This window comes from Mus caroli, unplaced genomic scaffold (assembly GCF_978045245.1).
Source record: "Mus caroli unplaced genomic scaffold, Mus_caroli_1 scaffold_8, whole genome shotgun sequence".
Classification (NCBI taxonomy): domain Eukaryota; kingdom Metazoa; phylum Chordata; class Mammalia; order Rodentia; family Muridae; genus Mus; species Mus caroli.
In genome coordinates, this window is record NW_028227263.1 from 40,352,869 (window position 1) to 40,365,340 (window position 12,472).

The window sequence follows — 12,472 nt, forward strand, 5'->3', positions numbered from 1 at the left end:
TAAACAAACTCAAAGAAACAAAACCACACGATCATTTCATTAAATGCTAAGAAAATATTTGACAAAATTCAGAAAACCCTCATGGTAAAATTCTTGGAAAGATCAGGAATTCAGGGGTCGATATATGCACATAGTAAAAACAATGTACAGCAAACAAGTAGCCTATATCAAACTAAATGGAGAGAAACTTGAAGCAATATCACTAAAATCGGGGAGTAGACAAGGCTCCCCACTCTCCCCTTATCTATTCAATAAAAGGAGGTCAAAGGGATACAAATTGGAAAGGAAAAAGTCAAAATATTACTATTTATACATGGTATGATATTATACTTAAATGACCCCAAAAACTCTACCAGAGAACTCATAAACCTAAAAAACAACCTTATCAAAGTGGCTGGATATAAAATTAACTCAAACAAATCAGGGGCCTTCCTTTACTCAAATGATAAATGGGCTGAGAAAGAAATTATGAAAACAACAACCTTCACAATAGTCACACACAATATGAAGTATCTTGGTGTCACTCTAACCAAACAAGTGAAAGATGTCTATGACAGACAAGAACTTCAAGTCTCTGAAAAAAAAAAGTCAAAGAAGACCTCAGAAGATGGAAAGACCTCCTCCCATGCTCCTGGATTGGCAGGATTAATATAGCAAATATGTCCATCTTGCCAAACTCAATCTTCAGATTAAATGTAATCCCTATCAAAATTCCAAAAAAATTCTTCATAGAGTTAGAAATAGCAATTCTCAAGTTCATTTGGAATAACAAAAAACCCAGGGTGAAAATAGGTGAAAACTATTGTCAAAAATAAAAGAAATTCTGAAGGAATCACTATCCCTGACCTCAAGCTACACTACAGAGCAATAGTGTTAAAAACTGCACAGTATTTGTACAGTGATGGAAAGGTAGATCCATGGAATAGAATTGAAGACCCAGAAATGAACCCTGATATCTATGTTCACTTGGTAGTTGACAAAGGAGCTAAAGCCATCCAGTGGAAAAAGACAGCATTTTCAGCAAATGGTGCTTGCACAACTGTCAGTGAACATATAGAAGAATGCAAATTTATCCATTATTATCTCCCTGTACAGTGTTCAAGTCTAAGTAGATCAAGGACCTCCACATAAAACCAGAAACACTGAATCTAAAAAAAGAGAAAGTGGGGGAAACCCTAGAACACATGAGCAAAGGGGAAAAGTTCCTGAACAGAACACTAATAGCTTATTCTCTATGATCAAGAATTGACAAATGGGACCACAAAAAAATGCAAATTTTCTTGAAGGCAAAGAACACTGTCTATAGGACAAAACAGCAACCAACAGATTGGGAAACAGATTATTTACCAATCCTAAATCGGATAGGGGACTAATATCCAATATATACAAAGAACTCAAGAAGCTGGACTCCAGAAAATCAAATAACCCCATTAAAAATGGATATAGAGCTAAACAAAGAATTCTCAACTGAGGAATACTGAATGGCTGGGAAGCACCTAAAAAAAAAAAAATGTTCAGCATCCTTAATCATCAGGGAAATACAAATCAAAACAACTCTGAGATTCCACCTTATACCAGGCAAAATGGCTAAGATCAAAACTCAGGTGACAGCAGATGCTGGCAAGGATATGGAAGAAGAGTAACACTCCTTCATTGGTGGAATTGCAAACTGGTACAACCACGCAGAAAATAAGTCTGGTGGTTCCTCAGAAAACTGGATATAGTAGTACCTGAGGACCCAACAATACCACTCCTGAGTATATACCCAAAAGATTCTCCAACATATAACTAGGACACATGTTCAACTATGTTCAAAGCAATCTTATTTATAATAGTCAGAAGCTGGAATGAATCTACATATCCTTCAACAGAGGAATGGATACAGAAAATGTGGTACTTTTACACAATAGAGTACTACTCAGCTATTCATAAATTCATGAAATGCTTAAGCCAATGGATGGAACTAGAAAATTTCATTCTGGGTGTGGTAACCCAATTACAAAAGAACACACATGGTATGCGCTCACTGATAACTGGATATGAGCCTTAAAGCTCAGAATACCCAAGATACAATTCACAGACCACATGAAGCTCAATAAGAATGAAGACCAAAGTTTGGGTGCTTCATTCCTTCTTAGAAAGGGGAATAAAATAGTCACGGGAGTAAATATGGAGACAAAGTGCAGAGCAGCGACTGAAGGAAAGGCCAACCAGAGACTTTCCTACCTGGGGATTCACCCCAGATACAGTTACCAAACTCTGACACTTTTGTAGATGCTAATATATACTTGCTGAAAGGAGTCTGATATAGCTGTCTCCTGAAAGGCCCTGCCAGAGCCTTACAAATACAGAGTAGGATGCTCTCAGCCAACCATTACACTGAATGTGGGGTCTCCAATGGAGGAGTTAAAGAAAGGATGGACGGAACTGATGGGGTTTGCAACCACATAGAAAGAACAATATCAACCAACCAGACCTCCAGAGATCTAAGGACTAAACCACCAACCAAGTAGTACACATGGCTCCAGATGCATATTTAGCAGCAGACAGCCTTGTCAGGTATCAATGGGAGGACAGGTCTATGGTCCTATGAAGGCTCCATAGATGCCCCAATGTAGGGGAATCAAAGGAGGACTAGTGGGAATGGTTGGGTGGGTGGGTGGGTGGGTGGGTGGGGGAAGGAACACCCTCTTAGAAGCAGGAGGAGGAGGGATGGGATAGGGAAAACCGGGTCAGGGGATAACACTTGAAATGTTAAAAAAAAATTTTTTTAATACAATAATGTGTGTGTGTGTGTGTGTGTGTGTGTGAGAGAGAGAGAGAGAGAGAGAGAGAGAGAGAGAGAGAGAGAGAGAGAGAGAGAAACAGAGGCAGAGAGAGACAGAGACAGAGACTGATAGACAGAGAGAGACAGAGACAGAGTGGAGATGGAGAGACAGAGAGAGGGACAGAGAGTGAGACAGAGAGAGAGGCAGAGACAGAGAGGCAAAGAGAGAGTAAGGAAATTTTTCTTTTTGCCTCTTTAACTTCATGATTGTGGGCAAGTTCATTTATTCTGCTGTTGCCTCACTGAAATTTCCTCACTGATATTAGAAACACCTTCTTCAAGCATACAGCATAAATTGAAGACTCTAGGAGTCATCTAAGCCTTCAGTATCAGATTGGGACTGCTGATATATATAGCATATCTCATCTAGAGTGAGAAACTACTAGATTCTTGGCCACTCTGGTATGAGACAGTCACTTTTGAACTATCCAGATAATGTCATAAAAGCCAATACAACAAATCCCTTTTCAATAAATATTCATGCTATAGGATCTGTTCCTACCTAATACAGCTGATAATACTGATCAACCAGGAAATTAAAAACAATAGGGCCACCTCAAAATCTCTTTGGAATTTTAACCTGTCTGCCACAATTGAAGATGTTCTAAAGAGATTCTTCTGTCTCAATCTTACTACCAGACTGCTGAAACAATTCAGATTGTTCACCAAAGAAATAGAAACTTCCACCAGCACTCGGTGGGAATTTTCCACTCAGCTGGGGAAAAAAGTAATGTCAGGCCACTCTGGAGCTGAAGCCTAGATAATGATGGGTCAATGGTAGGCAAAATTATACCTTGATAAAACTACTCATGTGTCCTCATCCTTGTTTTCCATCCACTTAACTTTGATCACATTTCAAGATCCTGAAGATGAATTTGAGGGACTTGGGGAACTCTGTGTACCTCTTCTCACAAAGGCTGCATTGGAAAAATCTCCTTTTTCTTCTTTTTCTATTAATATTGCTCTTTTAATTGGCTCATTGATGATGGGTGTGCAGACCTGGCTTAGGGCATGAATAATGAACTGCAAATTTGATATCAAAAGAACTAGCAAGTCAGAGGGGTAGACTTTTGGATGTGAGAGTCTGTTTGTATAGAAGTGGAAAAATTGTGACAAAATGAGTTAAGGGAAGTAAAAAAAAACAAAGTATCTTTGGGATTCAGGAGTAGGAAATGAGAGACAAAAGGAGGACTATTAGATAGAAGGTTGAAGATGGCCAAGTGGGTAGAAATTATAGCTTGCTTACTTACTTACTAGGTCATAATGCTTACCTTTGGGTTAAATGTCATCTGGATTTTATACTGCCATAATACATGGTTGCGAAGTAAGTTAGTAGGCCATCAAATGTAGGTTGAAAATTATAGAATGAAGGAGCCTGATAATTATAGAATGAATTCCCTTAAATCCCTCAGGAATTAGATACTGAATCTGGCACAGAGGAATAAGGGACCTGCTATTGGTTAGTATTGGAGAATAATGGATAGCAGCAGTTGGGAGGAGGAGCCTGAGGATGAGTTGATGGTAAGAGAGAGGTAGGAGAGTTCCTGGGAGGGGATGAGTCAGGAAGACAACATAGTAGCAAGTATTCAAGGGAAGTTTTATGATGGAAAAATAATAAAGTCATGAAATTTTCTAAAATGTCATAGGGACATGGAGGGGAGGCAACAACCAGGACTAACCAGGAAGAAATGGGAAATATCTGTGCAGTAACAGATCAGTCTTTTTAGGTTTGGTAGGAATTCCATCCAGTCCCATAATAGAGTGAGTGAAAATCCATTTCAATAAAAGAAAAAAATTTAAAAACATTTCTGACTTAAATCAACATTATTTCTGCTTGTTATATTCATTCATTCTAGAGCAAACAACAAAAATTCATATTTATTTATCAATGAATTGTATTTATGTGATATAAATCATATTTATTTATATATGTATCATATTTATACTTATGTCATATATTACATGTTTTCTGTGACATGGGGAAACAGAAAAGAATATCTGAAACAAAATCATAAGAAGAGGTGAAGTGAGAGTAGAAAAATAGGAAGATGATAAATGCAGAGTACATGAATGTAAAAATAGTAAAGTGTGCCCCCTTAATTCTAATAACCACTGATAATTATAGATAAATATTTGTACAGTCAAAGAGAAAATGATTTAAGCCTTACACTGTCCTTGTAGAAGTATTTTAACACTTAGTATAATTTTATGAGGAAATCCAATTTTAAAATTGCCAAAACTTATGTTCTTTTTTTATTGGGTATTTATTTCATTTACATTTCCAATGCTATGCCAAAAGTCCCCCAAGTGCGCCCCCACCAACTCCCCCACCCACCAACTCCCCCACCCACCAACTCCCACTTCTTGAGTAAACAGCAGGGAAGTAAACAGCAGGAAATAATCAAACTCAGGGGCAAATCAACCAAGTGGAAACAAGAAGAACTATTCAAAGAATCAACCCAAGGAGGAGCTGGTTCTTTGAGAAAATCAACAAGATAGATAAACCCTTAGCCAGACTCACTAGAGAGCACAGGGACAGCATCCTATTTAACAAAATCAGAAATGAAAAGGGAGACATAACAACAGATACTGAAGAAATCCAAAACACCGTCAGATACTTCTACAAAAGGCTATACTCAACAAAACTGGAAAACCTGGATGACATGAAAAAATTTCTAGACAGATACCAGGTACCAAAGTTAATTCAGGATGAGATTAATGACCTAACAGTCCTATATCCCCTAAAGAAATAGAAGCAGTTATTAATAGTCTCCCAACCAAAAAAAAAAAAAATCCCAGGACCAGATGGGTTTAGTGCAGAGTTCAATCAGACCTTCAAAGAAGACCTAATTCCAATTCTCCTCAAACTACTCCACAAAATAGAAACAGAAGGTACTCTACCCAATTCATTCTATGAAGCCACAATTACTCTGATACCTAAACCACAGAAAGATCTAACAAAGATAGAAAACTTCAGACCAATTTCCCTTATGAATATCTATGCAAAAATGCTCATAAAATTCTCACTCACAGAATCCAAGAACACATCAAAATAATCATCCATCCTAACCAAGTACATTTCATTCCAGGGACGCAGGAATGGTTTAATATATAATCCACTATATAAACAAACTCAAAGACAAAAACCATATGATCATCTCGTTAGATGCTGAGAAAGCACTTGACAAAATCCAACACCCATTCATGATAAAAGTCTTGGAAAGATCAGGAATTCAAGGCCCATACCTAAACATGATAAAAGCAATCTACAGCAAACCAGTAGCCAACATCAAAGTAAATGGGGAGAAGCTGGAAGCATTCCCACTAAAATCATAGACTAGACAAGGCTGCCCACTCTCTCCCTCCCTATTCAACATTGTACTTGAAGTCCAAGCCAGAGCAATTCGACAACAAAAGGAGATCAAGGGGATACAAATTGTAAAGGAAGAAGTCAAAATATCACTATTTCCAGATGATATGATAGTATATATAAGTGACCCTAAAATTCGACAAGAGAACTAATAAACCTGATAAACAGCTTCAGTGAAGTAGCAGGATATAAAATTAACTCAAAGGAGTCAATGGCCTTTCTCTATAAAAAGGATAAACTGGCTGAGAAAGAAATTAGGGAAACAACACACTTCACAATAGTCACACATAATATAAAATATCTTGGTGTGACTCCAACTAAGAAAGTGAAAGATCTGTATGATAAGAACTTCAGGTCTCTGAAGAAAGAAATCAAAGATCTCAGAAGATGGAAAGACCTCCCATGCTCATGGATAGTCAGGATCAATATAGTAAAAATGGCTATCATGCCAAATGCAATCTACATATTCAATGCAATCCCCACCAAGATGCCAACTCAATTCTTCACTGAGTTAGAAAGGGCAATTTGCAAATTCATCTGGAATAACAAAAAACCTAGGATAGCAAAATCTATTCTCAATGATAAAAGAACCTCTGGTGGAATCACCATACCTAACCTAAAGCTGTACTACAGAGCAATTGTGATAAAAACTTCATGGTACTGGTATAGTGAAAGGCTAGTGGACCAATGAAATGAAATTGAAGACCCAGAAAAGAACCCACACACCTATGGTCACTTGATCTTTGACAAGGGAGCTAAAACCATCCAGTGGAAAAAAGACAGCATTTTCAACAAATGGTGCTGGCACAACTGGACGTTATCATGTAGAAGAATGGGAATTGATACATTCTTATCTCCTTTTACAAAGCTCAAGTCTAAGTGGATCAAGGAACTCCACATAAAACCTAATACTGAAACATATGGAGGAGAAAGTGGGGAAAAGCCTCGAAGATATGGGCACAGGGGGAAAATTCCTGAATAGAACAGCAATGGCTTGTGCTGTAAGATTGAGATTCGACAAATGGGACCTCATAAAATTTCAAAGCTTCTGTAAGGCAAAAGACACTGTCAATAAGATGAAAAATCCACTAAAATTTGGGAAAGGATCTTTACCAATGCTAAATCAGATAGGGGACTAATATCCAATATATATAAAGATCTCAAGAAGGTGGACTCCAGAAAACCAAATAACCCCATTAATAAATGGAGCTCAGAGCTAAACAAAGAATTCTCACCTGAGGAATACCAAATGGGTGAGAAGCACCTGAAAAAATATTCGGCATCCTTAATCATTAGGGAAATGGAAATCAAAACAATCCTGAGATTCTACCTCACACCAGTCAGAATGACTAAGATCAAAATTTCAGGTGACAGCAGATGCTGGCAAAGATGGGGAGAAAGAGGAACACTCCTCCATTGCTGGTGGGATTGCAAGCTTGTACAACCACTCTGGAAATCAGTCTGGCAGTTTCTTAGAAAATTGGACTTAGTACTACTGGAGGATCCTGCAATACCTCTCCTGGCCATATATCCAGAAGATGTTCCAACTGGTAAGAAGGACACTTGCTCCACTATGTTCATAGCAGCCTTATTTACAATAACCAGAAGCTGGAAAGAACCCAGATGTCCCTCAACAGAGGAATGGATACAGAAAATGTGGTACATTTACACAATGGAGTACTATTCAGCTATTAAAAAGAATGAATTTATGAAATTCCTAGGCAAATGGATGGACTTGGAGGGCTTCATCCTGAATGAGGTAACCCAATCACAAAAGAATGCACATGATATGTACTCACTGATAAATGGATATTAGCCCAGAAACTTAGAATACCCAAATTACAAGTTGCAAAACACAAGAAACTCAAGAAGAAAAAACACCAAATTTTGTTCACTTTACCCCTTCTTAGAATTGGGAACAAAACACCCATAGAAGGAGTTACAGAGACAAATTTGGAGGTGAGAAGAAAGGATGGACCACCTAGAGACTGCCACACCTGGGGATCCATCCCATAATCAGCTTCTAAACGCAGACACCATTGCAGACGCCAGAAAGATTTTGCTGAAAGAACCCTGATAAAGCTGTCTCTTGTGAGGCTATGCCGGGGCCTGGCAAACAGGGAAGTGGATGCTCACAATCAGCTATTGGATGGACCATAGGGCCCACAAAGGAGGAGCTAGAGAAAGTACCCAAGGAGCCAAAAGGGTCTGCAACCTTATAGGTGGAACGACAATATGAACTAACCAGTACCCCCAGAGTTCGTGTCTCTAGCTGCATATGTAGCAGAAGATAGCCTAGTTGACCATCATTGGGAAGAGAGGCCCCTTGGTCTTGCAAACTTTATATGCCTCAGTACAGGGGAACACCAGGGCCAAGAAGTGGGAGTGGGTGGGTAGGGGAGTGTGGGGGTGGGGAGGGTGTGGGGGACTTTTGGGATAGCATTTGAAATGTAAATGAAGAAAATACCTAATAAAAATATTAAAAGAAAAAGAGAATTCCAAGTCTCTGATGAAAGAAATTGAAGAAAATCTCAGAAAATGGAAAGATCTCCCATGCTCATGGACTGGCCGGATTAATATAGTAAAAATGGCTATCCTGCTGAAAGCAATCTACAGATTCAATGCAATCCCCATCAAAATTCCAACTCAATTCTTCACTGAGTTAGAAAAGGCAATTTGCAAATTCATCTGAAATGACAAAAAACCTAGGATAGCAAAAACTATTCTCAACAATAAAAGAATGTCTAGAGGCATCACCATGCCTGACCCAAAGCTGTACTACAGAGCAATTGAGATAAAAACTGCATGGTACTGGTACAGTGACAAACATGAAAATAAATGGAATAGAATTGAAGACCCAGAAATGAACACACACACCTATGGTCACCTGATATTTGACAAGGGAGCTAAAATCATCCAGTGGAAAAAAGACAGCCTTTTCAACAAATGGTGCTGGCACAACTAGCGGTTATGATGTAGAAGAATGCAAGTTGATCCATTCTTATCTCCTTGTACAAAGCTCAAGTCTAAGTGGGTCAAAGAACTCCACATAAAGCCAGAGACACTGAAATTTATAAAAGAGAAAGTGGGGAAAACCCTCTAAGATATGGGCACAGTGGGAAAATTCCTAAAGAGAACAGTAGTGGCCTGTGCTGTAAGATCAAGAATCAACAAATGGGACCTCATACAATTGCAAAGCTTCTGTAGGGTAAAAGATACTGTCAATAAGACAAAAAGCCACCAATAGATTGGGAAAGAATTTTTACCAGTCGTGAATCTGATAGGTGACTAATATCCAATATATACAAAGAGCTCAAAAAGCTGAATTCCAGAAATTCAAATAATCCCATTAAAAAATGGGGTACAGAGCTAAACAATGGATCCTCAACCAAGGAATACCAAAGGGCTGAGAAGCACTTGAAAAAATGTTCAACATCCTTAATTATCGGGGAAATGCAAATCAAAACAACCCTGAGATTCCACCTCACACCAGTCAGAATGGCTAAGATCAAAAATTCATGTAACAGCAGATGCTGGCCAGGATGTGGAGAAAGAGGTACACTCCTCCATTGCTGGTAGGTTTCCAAGCTTGTACAACCCCTCTGGAAATCAGTCTGGTGGTTCCTTAAAAAATTGGACATAGTACTACCGGAGGATCCTGCAATACGTCTCCTGGGCATATATCCAGAAGATGTTCCAACTGGTAAGAAAGACACTTGCTCCACTATGTTCATAGCAGCCTTATTTATAATAGCCAGAAGCTGGAAAGAACCCAGATGCCCCTCAACAGAGGAATGGATACAGAAAATGTGGTACATTTACACAATGGAGTACTACTCAGCTATTAAAAACAATGAATTTATGAAATCTTGGGCAAATGGATGTATCTGGAGAATATCATCCTGAGTGAGGTAACACAATCACAAAAGAACTCACATGATATGCACTCACTGATAAGTGGATATTAGCCCAGAAACCTAGAATACCCAAGATACAACTTCCAAAACAAAATAAATTCAAGAAGGAAGACCAACTCGTGGATACTTCATTCCTCCCTAGAATAGGAAATAAAATATCCATGGAAGGAGTTGCTGAGACAAAGTTTGGAGCTAAGAAGAAAGGATGGACCATCCAGACACTGCTGCTCCCAGGGGTCCATCCTATAATCAGCCACCAAATGCAGACAATATTGCATATACCAGAAAGATTTTGCTGAAAGTATCCTGATATAGCTGTCTCTTAAGAGGCTATGCAAGTGCCTGGAAAATACAGAAGTGGATGCTCACAGTCAGCTATTGTATGGAACACAGGGCCCCCAATGTAGGAGCTAGAGAAAGTACCCAAGAGCTGAAGGGGTCTGCAACCCTATAGGTGGAACAACAATATGAAATAACCAGTACCTCCCAGAGCTCGTGTCTCTAGCTGCATATGTAGCAGAAGATGGCCTAGTTGGCCATCATTGGGAAGAGAGGTCCCTTGGTCTATCAAACTTTATATGCCCCAGTTCAGGGGAAAGCCAGGACCAAGAAGTGGGAGTGAGTAGGTAGGGGTGCAGGGCATGGGTGGGGGTTAGGGGACTTTTGGGATAGCATTTCAAATGTAAATGAAGAAAATATCTAATATAAAAATAAAATTAAATTTAAAAAATAAAAAGATTTAAAAAAATAAGTTTGTTTCTTGTTTTGTCAATTTTCACTTCTGTGTTTTCTTTTTCTGGTTCAATCTAGAGGCCAAGAGGAACAGAGCAGACATGCTTTCTGTCATCTAGTCTGGGATTATGGAAGACAGCCATGAACCCCATCTGGAAACCTTGGTAGTTCTCATCTGATTTATGAATCGCTGTGTGTCTGTGGATCTTCAATGAACAGGAAGGAAGACCACCTGAGGCAGTCTTTTCTTTTTGGTTTTGCTTTTCTGGGAACATTATTCTGTGTCTGTCAGTGTGTACTTTGCTTATGGTTTCTGTCCCAGAAAAACAGCCAAAATGAAAACAAGTATAATATTTGAGAAAAAAGTTATACTAGAAGATATATTAACAATTACTAAGGACATGAAAATATATTCAAATAATCCCACAACAATGCCAATTCAAACCACCATGTAAGTTCATATCAAGCCCATTCAAACAACCAGTAGAAGCAGTGAGGGCTGATGGGTGGCAGCAGTGGGCGGCACATGGCCAATTTGCATGCATTGCCTGTGAAGATAACAAATGGTTCAGTCATTTCAGAAAATGCCATGTCAGTATTTGAAAGTAAACATCTATTTACCATGTCGTCCTGCCACTATATTTTAGATATGATGAGAGATGAAAATAAATGTCTACTAATCATAAGTACACAAATATTTGTAATAATATTATTGATAAGAATCCCAGACATAAACAATTCCAGCAACTAACTGGTCAACAGATAAAGAAGCTGCTGTACCATAGCAAGTTTTAGGATTTGTGAAACAGCACTATGTAGGTCTAGAGAAGCAGCTCACTGGCTACAGTCTCTTGCTAGGCCACTGAGGCAGGAGTAGAGGAGAGCACCCTCATAGAGGCAGGGGGAGGGAAGAGGGGATAGGGGGCTTGTTTTGGGAAACTGGAAATAAGGATAACATTTGAAATGTAAATACATAAAATAACCAATTTAAAGAAAACTCTGATTCTGAAAGAATTGCTATCATCCTTTTATCCACACCCTGTCCCCACTTGGCAGCTACTAAGATTGGCAGCTAGGCTGATTTGGGTCATTTTTGTTTTTTTTCTTTGTTTGTTTTATTGTTTGTTCATTTTTTCTCTAAAACTCACATAAATCTTCCTCAGTCCATATTTAGCTACAAGAACTTACACATCAGACCCAAGAAAGAAACGAAACCTCTGTGAACAGGGAGCAACAGGAAGGAAAAGGGAGGTGCCTGGTTCTGAGTGTGATTTCAGTCTCTGACCTCATAGAGCCCTATCTGAGCCTCTGCAGATGGACAACAGCCTAGCACGCTGGAGGAAGGTGCATGTCCACCTCCAATTACTCTCTAGAGCAACAATCTGAAGACTGGAACTGGGCTTCAAGCACACAAGTAAGTGAAAGGAGTGAAATGGCTCGACGGATAAGTACAATAGACTTAAAAATTAGAGTAGAAAGAGAAAAGAAGAAATGTGTGGACATTTGGGGATTGTAAAAAGCTAAAACCACAGATAGGAAATTAACATTTCCAGGTTGCTAGAACCTAAGGCTCACAGAAAGATTAGACTTTTGTCCATGACACTTCCAAGAACTGACAACAAAACA

General features: G+C 38.8%; 1 protein-coding gene across 1 annotated transcript in view; it reads left to right on the plus strand.

Annotated features, from left to right (window-relative positions):
* The first annotated feature begins 12,167 nt into the window (after nt 1–12,167).
* Nucleotides 12,168–12,472, plus strand: part of LOC110288915 (interferon-induced very large GTPase 1) — a 72,603-nt gene continuing 72,298 nt past the window's right edge. Inside the window, exon 1 of the mRNA XM_085841431.1 lies at nt 12,168–12,260. The gene's annotated coding sequence lies outside the window, so the exon portion shown is untranslated. The remainder of the gene's footprint in view (nt 12,261–12,472) is intronic.